The following is an 18,578-nucleotide window of genomic DNA, read 5'->3' on the forward strand; positions in this document are numbered from 1 at the left end:
GCATCTCTACCTGGAACTCCTACACTTAAGCACACTCAGTACCTCTGTCTACAATCCATGGGATCCACCTGTTCTCGGCAGTAGTTGTAGGTAGCATGATGCCCCCCTTAATTAAGAACGTGTTTTAACCACAATCTACCCGTTTACTGACTGCACACGTACCTAATGTACTTTTCCCCTTCAGCCCCTATGTCAGCAGACACTGGTAGCCAATGACAGAATTAATAGTATTCTTTATTCTTTACTTAAGATAGTAAGGGCCTTTAACATCTCCTTCTTCTAACTGAACCAAAGCATCATCTTTCTAACATCGAACTTGACTGCTACAGTATAGTTGGAAAAGCTTATGGAAATTAGGCATTCCCCAGGACTAAGTAATCAATGTATTTCCCTCACCTACCTGCCCCTGCAGGTTGTCATTGTATCAGATGGTTCCAATTGCTACAGAGGGTGATCTCTCCATCTTAGGTTCTGTCTAGGTTTCTGGTCACGAACTAGGAGTATCCATATTAAGTAAGTCTCACTCTTGCCTGGATCATTCAAATACAGTTCCTTTGATCAGATCGCAAATTCAAACCCCTGCTCTGCCAAAGCATTAGATTAAAATAGGCAATTCTCCTCAGCTTTGCATCCCTGTGTCTTGTAGTCATTCCCCACAGATCAAAGTATGATAGAAACTTGGTTCACAAATCTCACACTGTAAGTAGGGCCATATTGGTATCCTGGTACCTCCCAACTACATGACCACCCTAGGATGTAACCAACGTTCCTAGAATTTCACAGGTGTATGGGGTAAACAGAAAAATGTTCCCCCAAAGATGTCCATAGCCTAACCCCTGGTAACTCCCTCCACAGCAAAAGGAATGTTGTAGATGTGATTGAGTTACTTAAGGATCTTCAGCTGGGAAGAGTATCCTGGACTATCCAGGTGGCCCCAATATAATCACAAGGGTTTTAAGAGAGATGTAGGAGGGTCAGAGTCACAGAAGGAGATGCGGCAACAGAAGTATAGGTATGTGACTGCCAGGGAGAGAGAAAAATTTGAAGATGTTGTGTTGCTGGCCCTACAGATGGAGAAAGGGACCATAAGCCAAGGAATGTAGATGAATTTTAGAAGCTGAAAAAGACAAGGAAACAAATTCTCCCCTAGAATCTCCAGAAGGAGCATAGCTCTGCTAAAATCTTGACTTCAGCCCATAAGACCCATTTCTGACTTTGTATTTCCAGAATTTTAAAATCATAAATTTCTCTTATTTTAAGCAATTACATTTGTTGTAATTGTGTTACAGCAGCAATAGGAAATTAATACTGGTGCCACCCTATCTCTGGGTGATAAATAATGGAATGAAGTGGCTCCAGGACAGCAAAATGAATAACAGGTGAGTACAGGTCTTGTACTCACTCTTTCTCTCTTTTCACTAAACTTTGTACCAGCACACCTCAAAGATATTGCAAGTTCGGTTCTAGACCACCACAGTAAAGCAAACATCGCAATGAAGTCAGTCATATGAACTTTTTGGTTTCCCAATGCATAAAAAAGTTATGTTTATGAAGAACCTAGTGGCAAGACGGGAATAAAGACACAGACCTACTAGAGAATGGACTTGAGGATATGGGGAGAGGGAGGGGTAAGATGTGACAGGGTGAGAGAGTGGCATGGACATATATACACTACCAAATGTAAAATAGATAGCTAGTGGGAAGCAGCTGCATAGCACAGGGAGATCAGCTCGGTGCTTTGTGACCACCTAGAGGGGTGGGATCAGGAGGGTGGGAGGGAGGGAGACGCAAGAGGGAAGAGATATGGGAACATATGTATATGTATAACTGATTCACTTTGTTATAAAGCAGAAACTAACACACCACTGTAAAGCAATTATACTCCAATAAAGATGTTAAAAAAAAAGGTATGTTTACACTATACTGTAGTCTGTTAAGTGTGCGATAGCATTATGTCTAAAACAACAATGTACACATACCTTAATTGAAAAATGCTTTACTAACACAGCATTGTAAAGCAACTATACTCCAATAAAAAATTAATTTAAAAAATAAAAAAAAGCTTTATTGCTAAAACATGCTAACCATCATCTGAGCCTTCAGCAAGTCATAGTATTTTTGCTGGTGGAGGGTCTTGCCTTGATGTTGATGGCTGCTGACTGATCATGGTGGCAGTTTCTGAAGGCTGGGGTGACTGGTAATTTCTTAAAATAAGACAACAATGAAGTCGGCCACATCAATTGACTCCTTTTTCACAAATGATTTATCAGTAGCATGCAATGCCGTTTGATAGCATTTTACCCAGAGTAGAACTTCTTTCAAAGTTGGAATCAATCCTCTCAAAACTTGCCACTGCTTTATCAACCACATTTACGTAATATTCTAAATCCTTTGTTGTCATTTAAACAATTTTCATAGCATCTTCACCAGGAGTAGATTCTATTTCAAGAAACTACTTTTTTTTTACTTATCCATAAGAAGCAACTCCTCCTCTATGAAAGTTTTATCAGAGATTATAGCAATTCAGTCACATCTTCAGTCTCCACTTCTAATTGCATTTTTCTTGCTATTTCTACCACATCTGTAGTTACTTCCTCCACTAAAATCTTGAACCCCTCAAAGTCATCCATGAGGGTTGGAATCAACTTCTTCCAAACTCCTGTTCATGTTGATATTTTTACTCCTTTCCATGAATTGTGAATGTTCTTAATGGCATCTAGAATGATGAATCCTTTTCAGAAGTTTTTCAATTGACTTTGCCCAGATCCATCAGAGGAGTCACTATCTATGGCAGCTATAGCCTTATGAAATGTATTTCTTAAATAATAAGATTTGAAAGTTGAAATTACTCCTTGATCCACAGGCTGCAGAATGGGTGTTGTATTATCAGGCATGGAAACAATATGAATCTCATTGTACATCTCCATCAGAGCTCCTGGGTGACCAGGTGCGGTCAATGGGCAGTACTATTTGAAAGGAATCTCTTTTTCTGAGTAGTAGTAGGTGTCAACAGTGGGCTTAAAATATTCAGTAAACCATGTTGTAAACAGATGTGCTATCATGCAGGCTTTGTTGTTTCACTTACAGAGCACAGGCGGACTAGATTTAGCATAATTCCTAAAGGCCCTAGGATTTTCAGAATGGTAAATGATCATTGACTTCAACTCGAAGTCACCAGCTACTTTAGCCCCTAACAAGAGAGTCAGCCTGTCCTTTGAAGCTTTGAGGCCAGGCCTTGCCTTCTCCTCTTTAACAGTGAAAGTCCTAGATTGCATCTCCTTCCAATACAAGGCTGTTTTGTCTACATTGAAAATCCGTTGTTTGGTGTAGCCACCAGCATTCATCATCTTAGCTAAATATTCTGGATAACTCGCTGCAGCTTCTACCTCAGCACTTGTGGCTTCACCTTGCACTTTTATGTTATGGAGATGGCTTCTTTCCTTTAACCTCAAAAACCAACGTCTGCTGGCTTCAAACTATTCTTCTGCAGCTTCCTTGCCTCTCTCAGCCTACATAGAATTTAAGAGAGTTAGGATATTGTTCTGGATTAGGCTTAAGGAAATGTTGTGGCCGGTTTGATATTCTGTCCAGACCACTACAACTTTCTCCATATCAGCAATTAGGGTGTTTTGCTTTCTTATCAGTCCCGTGTTCACTGGAGTAACACTTTTAATTTCCTTCAGGAACTTTTCCTTTGCGTTCACAACTTGGCTAATTGGCACAAGAGGCCTAGTTTTGACCCATCTCGTCTTTCAGCATGCTTTCCTCACTAAGCTTAATCATTTCTAGCTTTTGATTTAAAGTGAGAGACGGGCAACTCTTACCTGAACACTTGGAGGCCATTGTAGGGTTATTAATTGGCCCAATTTCAATACTGTTGTGCTTCAGGGAATCGGGAGGCCTGAGGAGAGGGAGAGAGACGGGGGGATGGTTAATTGGTGGAGCAGTCAGAACACACACGACATTTACCGATTAAGCTCACTGTCTTAAATGGGTGCAGTTTCTGGTGCCCCAAAACAATTATAATAGTAACATCAGAAATCACTGATCATAGATCACCACAACAAATATAATGGTAATGAAAAAGTCTGAAATATTTCAAGAATTACCAAAATGTGACACAGAAACATGAAGTGGGCAAATGCTATTGGAAAAATGTCGCCTATAGACTCGCTCAACGCAGCGTTGCCACAAAACTTTGTTTGTAAAAAAAAAAAAAAAAAAAAAAAAAAAAGGGCAATATCTGCCAAGCACAACAAAACATGGTATGCCTGTATTTGAAATAATTTTAGCTCTACAGAAAAATTGTAAATGTAATTTCAGAATACGCTCCCATGCCCTCCCATGCAGTGGTGCCAGGGGCCACGGGCAAGAGGAGAGAATTGTCTAAAAAAGGGCATGGGGAAAGTTTCTGGGGTGAGATGTTACGTTATGATTGTGGTGATGGTTATAGAACTGTATACATTTGTCAAAAGAAATTGAATTGAACGCCTAAAATTTGTTAATTTTATATGTAAATTATATTTCAATAAAATTAATTTTAAAATATTTAAAGGTGGTCAAAAATACAAGATTTTATGTTTGTATTTAATTTAATTTTGGCCACACTGCACTGTTTGTAAGACCTCAGTTTGCAGACCAGGGTTTGAACCTGGGCCCCAGCAGTGAAAGAGCAGAGTCCTAACCACTAGACCATCAGGGAATTCCCTGTATTTACTTAATTAATTCCTGCTAAGTATATTGTTTTCATAATTATGATATTATTTAGTTTTTATGCTCACCTTTTTAAGTAAAAAGAAACTGTATAGTGAAAAATAATTTATGAGAAAAATAGAAAATCAAGTTGAGAAATCTCTCAGGAAGTGGAACAAAAAGGACAACATGGTACAAAAAAAGATGCATATTTATCACATGGATGAAACTTGAGGGCATTATGCTAAATGAAATAAGCCAGTCACAAACAGACAAATACTGTGTGATTCCACTTATGACATATCTAAACTAGTCAAATTTACAGAAATAGAAGATCCGAATAGTGGTTGCCAGAGGCTGGAGGGAGGGGGAAATGCAGGGTTGTTGTTTAATTGGCATAGGCTTTCAGCTCTGCGAGATGAACAACTTCTGGAGAGCTGTTTTACAACACTGCGAATATATTTAATATTACTTAACTGTATACTTTACAATGGTTAAGGTGGTATGTTTAATCTAATGTTTATTTTTATATAACAGTTAAAAATAATTTTTTAAAATCAAGAAAACAGGAATATCCTTTACTCCAAAAATTCCGTTTGTAAAATTTATCCCACAGACATGCTAACAAGATCCCAGAGGCATATGTGTAAATGTATATAAATGTTTATATACACATTTGTGCATAAGTATATATAAATCAACAAGGAAACAACGTAAATGTCCATCAAGAGAAGAATGGCTAATTAAACAATGACATAGACAGCAAAATATCAAACTGTGGTGAAAATGAATTAATTACAGTCATACAGACAAACATGGGTAAACCAGACATATAATATTGAGTAGAGGGACTTCCCTGGAGGTGCAGTGGTTAAGAATCCACCTGCCAATGCAGGGGACACGGGTTCAAGCCCGGGTCCAGGAAGATCCCACATGCTGTGGAGCAACTAAGCCCCTGAGCCACAACTACTGAGCCTGTGCTCGAGAGCCCGTGAGCCACAACTACTGAGCCCATGTACCACAACTACTGAAGCCCGTGCGCCTAGAGCCCGTGCTCTGCAACAACAGAAGCCACTGCAATGAGAAGCCCGCACACTGCAACGAAGAGCAGCTCCTGCTCACCGCAACTAAAGCCCGCGTGCAGCAACGAAGACCCAACGCAGCAAAAAATAAATTAATTAAATAAATAAATTAATTTTAAAAATGTGTAAAAAAAAATTGAGTAGATAAAGCAAGACATAGATGTAGATGTAGAGGAGGATACCATTTTCATAAAACTCAGAAGCCACAAAGCTAAACAATATATGGTATGAGAATATATACACTCAATTCAATTTTGATTCAACAAATGTGTTTTGAGTACTTACTATATTCCAAGCAGAGTTCTAGACACCAAAGATAGAGGCAGCAGTAAACACAAAAGACAAAAAAGCCTGCCCTCATGGTGCTTACTTTCAAGTGATGGAACAGACAACAAACAAGATAAGTAAATTAAACATGTTACACAGTAGAAAATGAATCTTAAAGGAAGGGGCTAGGAAGTGGTAGGGAGATTAATTAGGTAGGGTGGCCAGGGAAGGCGTCTCTGAGAAGATATATTTGAGGGAAGACTTGAACGAAGCGAGGAGTTAGCTGTGCAGAGATTTGGGGAGAGAGCCTTCCAGACAGGAGACACAGCAAATACAAAAGCCCCAAGGTCTGAGTGTGTTCAGAGAAGCAAGGTTGAGAGGGAGGGGTGGGACCAACCATGTGATATTGTAGGGTTTTTCTCTGAGATAGAGAGCCATTGTGCAAAGACCTGACTTCGTGCACCATCTGACTTAGGTTTAAATGGAATTACTCGGGCTGCTGTATTGAAAGTGGACAGGAAGGGGGCATGGATGGAAACAGGGAACCAAGTTAGGGGGCTTCATTGGTAATGCAGGTGAGAGATGGTGGCTTGGAATAGAATGTTGCTGTGGTGGTGAATTCGGATATGTTTTTAAAGGCAGAGCCAGCAGGATTTGCTGACAGATTGGATGTGAGGGGTAAGACTAATAAGAGTTCAAGAGTGACTCCAATACTTTTGGCTTCAGGAACTGAGTGACGTATATGTGGTAAGACAAATAACAACAAAAAAGGGCGAGATGACAGCAACAAACTTGAGTACAGTATTTTTCTCTGGAGGTTAGTAGGGGTTAAGACTAGGGAGGAGCCCACATGCAGCTTCAAATATTGATAGTGGTTGAGTTCTGAGATTGGATAAAGGGTTCCATGGTGTTTATTTTCTTCTTCTTTAAACTTACATAGTCATCACACAAATATTCTTTTATAAGTATCAAACACTACATACTTTTTTTCTAAAAATAACAATAAAATCCCAACAGTAGATAAAAGTGAAAATATAAAAACTAATCACATGTAGGACTATTTCCTAAAATTATTAGCAATGTGTGCAAAGGTTTATATACAAGGAGATTCCCTCTTCCTCATTAGAAATAAGAGTAATACGTTGGGGGAAATACAGGAATGGTTAAACTATGACACAATAGAATATTATGCAGCCATTAAAAACCGTATTTTCAAAGCTATTTACATGGGCACTGCTCCCCTATTTTAAGCAATAAAGCTATGTGGTAGGATGATACTTATTGTATTATATATACATAAAGAAAAGAGACTGGATATTTGAATGTAATTATAGAACTACATATAGATCTAGCATATTAGTTTGAATGAAGTGTGGCTTTGAGTTACAAAAATACACAAAAAAAGTGACTTTAACAAGATTGAGGTTTACTTTGCCTTCATGTAAACAGAATTCCAGCTTGGGATGGTTGTTCCAGGGTAATCAGAGACACAGGCTCCTTGCATGTGATTGTTCTGCAACATTCAGCACGGGGCTTCTTGCAGTCTAAGCTGGCTACTCCAGCTCTAATCATTATGTTTGCATTCTAACTACGGGGAAGGAAGAGAAGGAGATGGAAGGGTATGTCCCTGCTTCACGAAAATCTGCTAGAACTTTTCATCATTGCACTTGTAGCCCATTGGCTAGAACTTAATTTGTATGGCCACACCAGCCTGCAAGCTGAGGTCATATGCTGAGCTAAAAGCTTGGGATCTTACTATATAGAAAGAAAAGGAGAACAAATCCTGGGAGACAACTCTTAGTCTCTGTCACATCCAGTGTGATTCCACTTTTCTTAAAGACAGAGACAGCCAGACCAGAAAGTTGTATAGCAAAATATGAGTGCTGGTTATCGCTGGTTGGTAGAATGTTGGACAATTTTTGCTTTCAATCTTGTATTTTTCAATTTTTTTTATACAACATGTACTATTGTTAAATATTAAAAATAAAATACTTAGAATTAAGAAGAAACTATATAACAAAAACAAGGAAATTGAAGAGTATTCTTCTCTGTACCAAATCAGTTTGTTTTAAGGAATGTTTAGAAAGCACCAATAAAGACTATAGAAAGCACCTTGAGTGCTAGAGGATAATTTCTATGTTGAATAGAAACTCAAAATGTATCTTTTGTAAAACAAGTAACAAATGAAGGGATAAAAGGTAAGTTCCTTGGAAACATTCAAGAACCCCAACTTTTTAACACAGTTGAGGTGGGTCTGACTTTTGGGAAGGCCCCTGTTGTGACAGCTGTGAGTGCAGAAAGCCAAGAGATCAGAAAGCAAGGTCATACCCTTGGCTTAGCCTTTCAATGTCAACTGCACATGTCTTCCTAATGTCCACAGTCCCTGAAGAGTGTGGTTCCCTGGGCAGTCCAATATAGCCTTCATCCTGGTCTTTGCAAACTTCTCCAGTAAAAACTCAGGGAATTTAAATGAGAAGCCCAAGATTGCTGGTGAGGCCTGATGTCTTTGGAGTGTAAGTTTTTCCATCCATCCCTGTCTCCAGTTGAAATTATCTGCTGAATATAAAAAGGCAGAAAATTTTGTTATTTGGAGGTCTAAGGAGAGGCTAAATCCTTGTGTGAGAACAAAATCAACATTCATGATCAGTAGAAACTTATTCCAATTTGCCAAATTGGAATTGTTTTAACATGACAATACCAATCGTCATTTTTGCTATGTAACAATTATACAGCTTAAAAATTGAAAGAATTCCAAAGAACAAATTAAAAGAACTTTTTTTTTAAAAAACTAACTTATGGTTACCAGGGGGTAAGGGGAGGAGGGATAAACTGGGATATTTGGGTTGACATATACACACTATTATGTATAAAGTAGATAACTAATAAGGACCTACTGTAGAGCACAGGGAAGTCTACTCAATACTCTGTAATGGCCTATATGGGAAAAGGATCTAAAAAAGAGTGGATATATGTATATGTATAACTGATTCACTTTGCTGTACACCTGAAACTAACACAACATTGTAAATCAACTATACTCCGATAAAAATTTTTTTAAAAAAAGCACTTTTTAAAAGTAGGTCTTAGAAACATTTAACTGCACTGATTTATACAGCTGGACACTCCTGCCCCCTGCTGGCTAGAATTGGCTACAACCAGACTATCCCAGGTTAACTGTACTCATACAATAAGTTCTTCCTGTACTTTGGGAAATCTCTTAATTTCCTTCCAGAGGCGTACACACAGACACAGAGGAAGAGAGGGACAGAGTCAGACAGAAACAGAGAGACAGAAACACAAAGAATAGATAGACACAGAACACCTTGTGTTCCTGCCTTCCCCTCCCTCTTTCCACCTTACTGCACTGCAATAGCCTGCTCAAGTACTGATTTGTTTCATTATATTGTAAAAAGAGAGGGAAAATGCTTTTCTGATTCAAAATATAATCATCAGCCTAAAATAGTGCCTGGTACATAGAAGGTGCTCAGTAGATATTTGTTGAGAGAATGAGAGGGAGCCAGAGAAAAAGTTGCAGAGGGACTGAGAGAGAGGAGGAAGAGAGACAAGACCTATTCTTTCAAGGACTCCTCCCACCTCTATTTGAGAGACAAATTTATATCAGAAATACTAACATCACAGTACGTTGCAGACATAGGAAATAGGAACTCAATTAAGTTGGCACACACAGGCATTGACCTAAGCCTTTTACTATTATTCTTATATTGTCCTTATAATAATCCTATAAAATAAACACTATTATATCCACTTTAGAGATGAGAAGCCTCAGGCAGGAAGAGGTTAAGTTAAATTTCCCGAGGCCACTAAGTGGTGGGGCTGGGATTTCAACCCACGAAGTTTGACTCCACAGTTCACACTTTTAACCAGCAGCAAGGTGCCTCTTCAAAGGATGTGAAGAAGAGGGCAGAGCAGAGATAAAGGAAAAAAAATATCTTTGGGAGTATTGTACCAATCTTTCCATGTAAGTCATCTGCCTGCTGGAGAATAATTTTATCAGAGGTGACATAACTATAGCAGAGAACCAACTTCATCAATCCAGTGCTTCTTACACTTGATCACTAAAGGAGAACTAATAGCAGAGGTGGATCAGAGTGGTTTAAAGGACCCGAAACAGTCTCAGGGGAGAAATTTCTTGTTAGTTTTCTATTATAGCTTAAAAATTTGTTAAATCTTTCAACTTTCAACAACAGATAGTTTATCCAGACAGAAAATCAATAAGGAAATGTTGGACTTAAACTACATTTTAGGTCAGATGGACCTAACAGACATTTACAGAACATTCCATTCAACAGCAGCAGAATATTCTTCTCAAGCGCATGTGGAACATTCTTTAGGATAGATCATATGTTAGACCACAAAACAAGTCTTAATAAGTTTAAGAAGATTATAATCATATCAAGTATGTTTTCTGACCATGATGGTGTGAAACTAGAAATTAATTATAAGTGGAAAACTGGGAAAATCACAAATATGTGGAGATTAAACAACAAGCTCCTGAAACCAATGGGTCAAAGAAGAAATCAAAGGGAAAACCAAAAAATATCTTGAGACAAATGAAAATGGAAACAACATACTAAAACTTAAGGAATGTAGCAAAAGCAGTTCTAAGAGGGAAGTTTATAGTGGCAAATGCCTTCATTAAGAAAAATGAAAGATCTCAAATAAACAGCCTAACTTTATACCTCAAGGAACTAAAAAAAGAGCAAACTAAGCCCAAAGTTAGAAGGAAGGAAATAAGGATCAGAATGGAAATAAATGAAACAGAGACTAAAAAGACAATAGAAAAGATCGGTGAAACTAAGAGCTGGTTCTTTGAAAAGATAAACAAAATTGACAAACTTTAACTAGATTCACCAAGAAAAAAAGAGACTACTGAAATAAATAAATCAGAAATGAAAGAGACCTTACAAGTGATACCACGGAAATACTAAAGATTGTAAGAAACTACTATGAACAATTATATGCCAACAAATTAAAAACCTTGAAGAAATGGATAAATTCCTAGAAACATACATCCTACCAAGCTTGAATCATGAAGAAACAAACAATCTGAACAGACTGATTACTAGTAAGGAGATTGAATTAGTATATAGCATAATGACAGAAGTAAGTCCTTCCTTATCAGTAGTAATTTTAAATGTAAATGGATTACTCTCCAATGAAAAGGACAGAGATTGCCAGGATGGTATTATGCCAGATGGATAAATACACATGATCCAACTATATGCTGTCCGTGAGAGATTCACTTGAGATCCAAAGATACAAACAGGTTTAAAGTGAAAGGATGGAAAAAGATATTCCATGCAAATAGTAACCAAAAGAACCACTCCTGTTATGCTAATACCAGACAAAATGGACTTAAATCAAAAAAGGCTACAAGAGACAAGGAAAGACATTATGCATTAATAAAAGTTTAATACAGCAAGAAGTTATAACAATTTTAAATATTTACACACTTAATGAGAGACCATCAAAATATGTGAAGCGTATGGTTCTGTAACAGATCTCTAGGAAATTTTTCATTTTGGAAAACAGAAATTCCATATACATTGAGCAACAACTCATTGATTTTTTAACTAACCTTGCATTTCTGGGATAAACCCTACTTGGTTATGATGTACAATTATTTTTGTAAATTGCTGGAGTCCTATGCTAACTTTGTGTGTGTGTGTGTGTGTGTATTTCTGCATTTATGTTTATTGGGTTTGACAGGTTTTAGTATCAAGTGGCCTTATAAAATGAATTGGAGGGTGTTCCCTTTATTTTCTGGAAGAGTTTGTGTAAGATTAGTGTTATTTCTTCCTTAAGTGTGTGATAGATAGAATTCAAAAGTGAAACTTCAAACCTTTTGTTTGTTCTTCTGGTCAGTTTTTAAAAATTTTTTTTTTATAGTTAGGTATAACACAGTAAAAGTAACTTTTTGTGTGTATACAACTATGAATTCTATGAGCCTATTAATTAAACCAGTTTTCATTTCTCTCAAGTAAATACCTGGAAATGGGATTGCTGGGTTGTATGGTTAACTTTATAAGAAACTGTCAGACTGTTTTCCAAAATGGCTATACCATTTCTTCTGCTCTGTTCAATTTATTCTTTTTTTAAAAAATTTTATTGAAGTATAGTTGATTTACAATGTTGTGCTGGTTTCTTCTGTACTGACTCAGTTATACATATATATTCTTTTTCATATTCTTTTCCATTATGGTTTGTCACAGGATATTGAATACAGTTCCCTGTGCTATACAGTAGGACCTTGTTGTTTATCCATCCTATATGTAATAGTTTGCCTCTACTAATCCCAAACTCTCAATCCTTCCCTCCCCCTTGGCAACCACAAGTCTGTTCTCTATGTCTGTGAGTCTGTTTCTGTTTTGTAGATATGTTCATGTGTCATATTTTAGATTCCACATATAAGTGATATCATATGGTGTGTTTCTCTTTCTGACTTACTTTTTAGTATGATAATCTCTAGGTCCATCCATGTTGCTGCAAATGGCATTATTTCATTCTTTTTGATGACTGAGTAATATTCCACTGTATATATGTACCATATCTTCTTTATCCATTTATCTGTTGATGGACATTTAGGTTGATTCCATGTCTTGGCTATGGTAAATAGTGCTGCTATGAACATAGGGGTGCATGGATCTTTTCAAATTATAGTTTTGTCTGGGTATGTACCCAGGAGTGGGATTGCTGGATCATACAGCAACTCTATTTTTAGTTTTTTGAGGAAACTCCATACTGTTTTCCATAGTGGCTGTACCAATTTCATTCCCACCAACAGTGTAAGAGGGTTCCTTTTTCTCCACTCCCTCTCCAGCATTTGTTATTTGTAGACTTTTTAGTGATGGCCATTCTGACTGGTGTGAGGTGATACCTCATTGTAGTTTTGATTTGCATTTCTCTAATAATCAGCAATGTTGAGCATCTTTTCATGTGCCTGTTGGCCATCTGTATATCTTCTTTGGAGAAATGTCTATTTAGGTCTTCTGCCCATTTTTCGATTGGGTTTTTTTGTTGTTGTTGAGTTGTATGAGCTGTTACTATATTTTTGAAATTAAGCCCTTGTCGCTCGCATTGTTTGCCAATATTTTCTCCCATTCTGTAGATTGTCTTTTCATTCTGTTTATGGTTTCCTTTGCTGTGCAAAAGCTTGTAAGTTTGATTAGGTCCCATTTGTTGATTTTTGTTTTTATTTCTATTGCCATGGGAGACTGACCTAAGAAAACACTGGTACAATTTATGCCAGAGAATGTTTTGCCTATGATCTCTTCTAGGAGTTTTATGGTGTCATATATTATGTTTAAGTCTTTAAGCCATTTTGAGTTTATTTTTGTGCATGGTGTAAGGATGTGTTCTAACTTCATTGATTTACATGCAGCTGTCCAACTTTCCCAGCACCACTTGCTGAGGAGACCTTTTCCCATTTTATATTCTTGCCTCTTCTGTCAAAGATTAATTGACCGTAGGCATGTGGGTTTTTTCTGGGCTCTCTATTCCGTTCCATTGATCTGTATGTCTGTTTTTGTGCCAGTACCACACTGTTTTGATTACTGTATAAAATGGCTATACCGTTTTGCATTCCCACTAGTAGTGGAGTGTTCCACCTGCTCCACATCCTCACGAAAACTTGGTATTTACTTTAGCTGTTCTAATAGGTCTATAGTGGTATCGCACTGTGGTTTAATTTGCATTTCTCTAATGATTTATGTTGAGCATCTTTTCATCTGTTTATAGGCCATCAATATATCTTCTTTAGTGGAATACCTATTCAAATCTCTTGCCCTTTTTTAAAAAAATTGAGTTGTTTCCTTCCTTACTGTTGAGTTTTGAGAGTTCTTTTTTATATTTTGGGTACAAGTTTTTTTCTACCAGATATATCAGTTGCAAAGATTTTCCTCCCAGTCTGTGGACTGCCTTTTCATTCTTTAACAGTGTCTTCTGCAGAACAGAAGTTTTGCAATTTTTGTAAAGTCTAATTTATCAAATTTTTTCATTTCTTATTATGCATTAGCTGTCATAACTATGATATCTTTGCCTGACCCATAGTCAAAAAGATTTTCTCTTTGTTTTTCCCCAAAGTTTATAGTTTTAGATTTTTACCTTTTGATCTGTGATCCATTTTGAGTTAATTTTTGCATAACGTGTAAGTTATGGGTTGGGGCTTGCTATTTTGCATAGGAATGTTCCATTGTTCCAGCACTGTTTGTTAAAATGACTATCTGTTCTCCATTGAATTGCTATTAAACTTGTGTAAAAAATCAATTGATCAAATCAATTGATCTATTTCTGGACTCTATTCTGTTCCATTGATCTTTGTGTCCATCTTTTACCAATACTGCACTGTCTGATTATAGTTTTATAGTAAGTTTTACAATCAGGTTGTGTGAGCCCTCCAACTTTGTTCTTTTTTTTTAAATTTTTTATTTTTGGTCTCGTTGGGTCTTCGTTGCTGTGTGCGGGCTTTCTCTAGTTGCGGTGAGCGGGGGCTAGTCTTCATTGCGGTGCACGGGCTTCTCATTGCAGTGGCTTCCCTTGTTGTAGAGCACGGGCTCTAGGTGCACAGCCTTCAGTAGTTGCAGCACGCAGGCTCAGTAGTTGTGGCACGCAGGCCCTAGAGCACGTGGGCTTCAGTAGTTGCAGCATGTAGGCTCAGTAGTTGCGGTGTGTGGGCTCTAGGGCATGCAGGCTTCAGTAGTTGTGGCACGTGGGCTCAGCAGTTGTGGTGCGTGGACTCTAGGGTGTGCAGGCTTCAGTAGTTGTAGCACAGAGGCTCAGTAGTTGTGGCTCATGGGCTCTAGAGCACAGGCTCCGTAGTTGTGGTGCAATGGCTTAGTTGCTCTGTGGCATGTGGGATCTTCCTGGACCAGGGATTGAATCCGTGTCCCTTGCATTGGCAGGCAGATTCTTAACTACTGTGCCACCAGCGAAGTCCCCTCCAACTTCGTTCTTATTCAAAATTCTTAGGCTATTTCTTTTGATTTTCTATATAAATTTTATAATGATCTTGTCAATTTCTATAAAAAGTTTTGCTGGGATTTTGATTGAGATTGTGTAGCTTCTATAGATCTCTTAGGATAAAATTGACAGCTTAACAATATTAACATATCCATAAATATGATATATTCTTTTATTTAATTGGGTCACAGATCATCAGTGTTTTATAGTTTTCACCATATAGTTTTGGCACGTTTTTCTGAGATTAATTCTTGAATTTATGCTTGAAACTTTTACAAATGGTACTTTTAAAAATGATTTCCAATTTTCATTCCTTATATAGAGAAATACAACTGATGTTTTATACTGAATCTTGCGATCTTGTTAAACTATGTATAGTACTATTTTTTGATATTCTTTGAGATTTTATATGTAGACAATTATGCTCTCTATGAATACAGACAGTGTTATTTCTTCTTTTCCAATCTATGTGCCTTTTATTTCTTTTTCATGATTTACTACCCTGGCTCGACCCTCCAACATGTGGGCACATTGAGAGGAGACATCCTTGATGTCAGGCAGAACACTGAACACTGGTTACCAATGTCAGGGGAGGACTCCAACAACATGGAGAATAGAAAGATCATTACTATGCAAATCACCAGGAATAGAAGTCCAAATACTTCCACTCACTTCCATTCCACTATACTTGGTAATGGAGTTGCCAAGGAAAACATAACACAGTCAAACACTAGGTGGAACAACAATTTTACTTACATGGAGAAGAGATAGAAAGATCAGCTCCAATTGTGTGCATCAGTCCCCTATGGCCAGTGGGTCCCACCAGGCAGCCAACACAGGGCAATTAGCCTGCATGCATCCCTCTTGTGCTGTAGTAGAAGGACACCTCTTCCTCCTCCGTGGAGTCTGAAATAAACGCAGGCTGGAGAGTGCCTGAGAGTCATTGACGCATTGAGTATAAATACTTAAGCAGAACAAAGGAATACACATTGAGTCTGAAAAAGAAGATATTCCCATACAAGGTGAGAAATCTGGCACTGACCATATGGGTTCCTTATCTCTTGGTAAAGAAGTACTCCAGGCCCAAGCCCTGTTCTTCTGAAACTAGATGGGGTGGGGGCGGGGGGTCAACAGGCAGTGCACATTAGACTGCCTTTCCCAACATTTGCCTTGTTAATCCTAGGGGGAAACTGTGGAATCTTTGATTGTTAAGTATGATAATGACTAGACTTTTTGTAGATGTCCTTTGCAAAACTGAGGAGGTTCCCTTCTGTTACTAGTGTTAAGGATTTTAAACTCATGAATGTGTGCTGAATTTTGTCAAATGCCTTTTCTGCATTTACTGAGATGGCAATATAATTTTTCTTTTCAAGTTAGTTAAAATGGTGAATTATATTGATTGGTTTTTGAATGTTAGACTAGCCTTGCATTCCCAGAACAAATCCCACTTGCTCATGGTGTATGATAATACATCTTTATATATTGTTAGATTCAATTTGCTAATATTTTATTGAGGATATTTGTGTCTAGGTTCATAAAAGATATTTGTCTGTGGTTTTCTTGTATTCTTATTTTTCTGTTTTTGGTGTCAGGATAATGCTGGCTGTGTGATTTAGGATATCTTCTCTTCTGTTTTTTGAAAAAGTTTGTGTGTAATTAGTATTACTTCTTCCTTAAGTGTTTGGTAGAACTCACCAGTGGAGTCATTTGGACCTGAGTTCTTTTTGGAAGAGTTTTATATACTAATTCAATTCTTCTAGTAGCTATAGGACTGTTCAGGTTATCCATTTTGTCTTCAGTTAGCCCTTTTAGTTTTTCTTTTTTCAAGGAATCTGTTCTTTTTACCTAAGGTCAAATTTATGGGTATCAAGTTGTTTGTTAATATTCTCTTATTCTTTTAATATCTGTATACTCTGTAGTGATGTCATCTCTCATTTCTGAAATTGGTCATTTTGGTTTTCTATTTTTCTTCATCATTATTGTTAGAGTTTATCAATTTTATTGATCTTTTCAAAGAATTAGCCCTATGGTTTTATTTTCTCAATTGTTTTTCTGTTATTCATTTTACTAATCTCTGCTCTTATCATTATTTCTTTTCTTCTGCTTGCTTTGGGTTTAATTTGCTCTTTTTTTTATAGTCTCTAGGTAGAGGCTTAGATGACTTGACACTATTCTTCTTTAGTAAACATTTAATGTTCCAAATTTCCCCAAAGCACTGCTTAAGCTGCATCACACACATTTTGGTATGTTATGCTTTTTCACTTACATTCAATTCAAAATATTTTCTAATTTCCCCTGTAACTGCCTCTTGGATCCTTAGGTTATTTAGAAGTAGGTTATAAAATTTCTAAATATTTAAGTATTTTCCAGATTAAAAAAATTGATTTCTAGTTTTAATTCTATTATGTTTACAAAACATACTTGGTATGATTTAAATTTTTAAAATGCCCTGAAGGTTGTTTTATGGCCCAGAATATGGTCTATCCTGGCAAATGTTCCATGTATACTTGCAAAGAGTGTATTTGGGTGTTGTTAGGTGGAGTATTCCATAAAGGTCAATCAGGTCAGTTTGGTCGGTAGCACTATTCATGGCTACTATATCCCTTTTGATTTTCGGTCTACTTGCTCTACCAGTTATGGGTGATGGTATCTTTAGTTATAATTGTAGATTTGTCCACTTTGAAATTAATATAGTTACTCCAGTTTTCTTTTGATTGGTGTTAGCACAGCACATCTTTTCTTTTTCATTTACATTTCACCTGTGTCTTTATATTTAATGCAAGTTTCTCATAGGCAGCATATGTTTAGGACTTGAATTTATCATCTGTGAGTTTATCGTTTATGGGTTGACTTGTGTGTCCCCCCAGATTCACATGTTGACATCCTAACTAGTACCTCAGAATGTGACCTTATTTGGAAATAAGGTCTTTGTGGATATAATTAGTTAAGATGAGACCATGCTGGTGTAGGGTTAAGCACCTAATCCAGTATGGCTGGTGTCGTTATAAAGTGGGTTAATGGAGAAAGACACACATACAGGGAGAATGTCATGTGAATATGGAGGCAGAGATTGGGGTGATGCAGACAAGCCAAGGAACACCAAAGATTGCCAGCTAACCACTAGGAGCTAGAAGGGGAGCAGATTCTTCCTCATAGCCCTCAGAAGGCTCAACCCTGCTCACACCTTGATCTCAGACTTTTAACCTCCAAAACTGTAAGAAAATTTCTGTTGTTTAAGCCACTCAGGTGGTGGTACTTTTTTAACAGCAGCCCCGGAAAACTAAAACACCATCTAATCTAACAATCTCTATCTTTTAATTGGTATGTTTAGATCATTTATATTAATGTAATTATTGATATAGTTGGTTGAAGTCTTCTACTTTGTTTACTGGCTGTCTCCTCTGTATTTTGATCTTCTTTCTTACCTCCATTTCTATTATTTGGATACTTTCATATTCCATTTTAATTTATTGGCTTTTTGGCAATCTTTTGGGTTTCTTTTTTGTCTTAATGGTTTCTCTATAGATTAAATTACACATACCCAACCTTTCCCACTAT

At 37.2% G+C, this 18,578-nt stretch overlaps 1 long non-coding RNA gene across 1 annotated transcript in view; it reads right to left on the reverse strand.

Annotated features, from left to right (window-relative positions):
- LOC130709269 (uncharacterized) overlaps positions 1 to 16,162 on the reverse strand; it is a 32,686-nt gene extending 16,524 nt beyond the window's left edge. Inside the window, exons 1-3 of the long non-coding RNA XR_009009790.1 lie at positions 15,777 to 16,162; positions 8,370 to 8,597; positions 3,825 to 3,901 (exon numbers count right to left, since the gene is read on the reverse strand). This is a non-coding gene — a long non-coding RNA (uncharacterized LOC130709269). The remainder of the gene's footprint in view (positions 1 to 3,824; positions 3,902 to 8,369; positions 8,598 to 15,776) is intronic.
- Positions 16,163 to 18,578: the final 2,416 nt, after the last annotated feature.

Source organism: Balaenoptera acutorostrata, chromosome 11 (assembly GCF_949987535.1).
Source record: "Balaenoptera acutorostrata chromosome 11, mBalAcu1.1, whole genome shotgun sequence".
In the NCBI taxonomy this organism is placed as follows: domain Eukaryota; kingdom Metazoa; phylum Chordata; class Mammalia; order Artiodactyla; family Balaenopteridae; genus Balaenoptera; species Balaenoptera acutorostrata.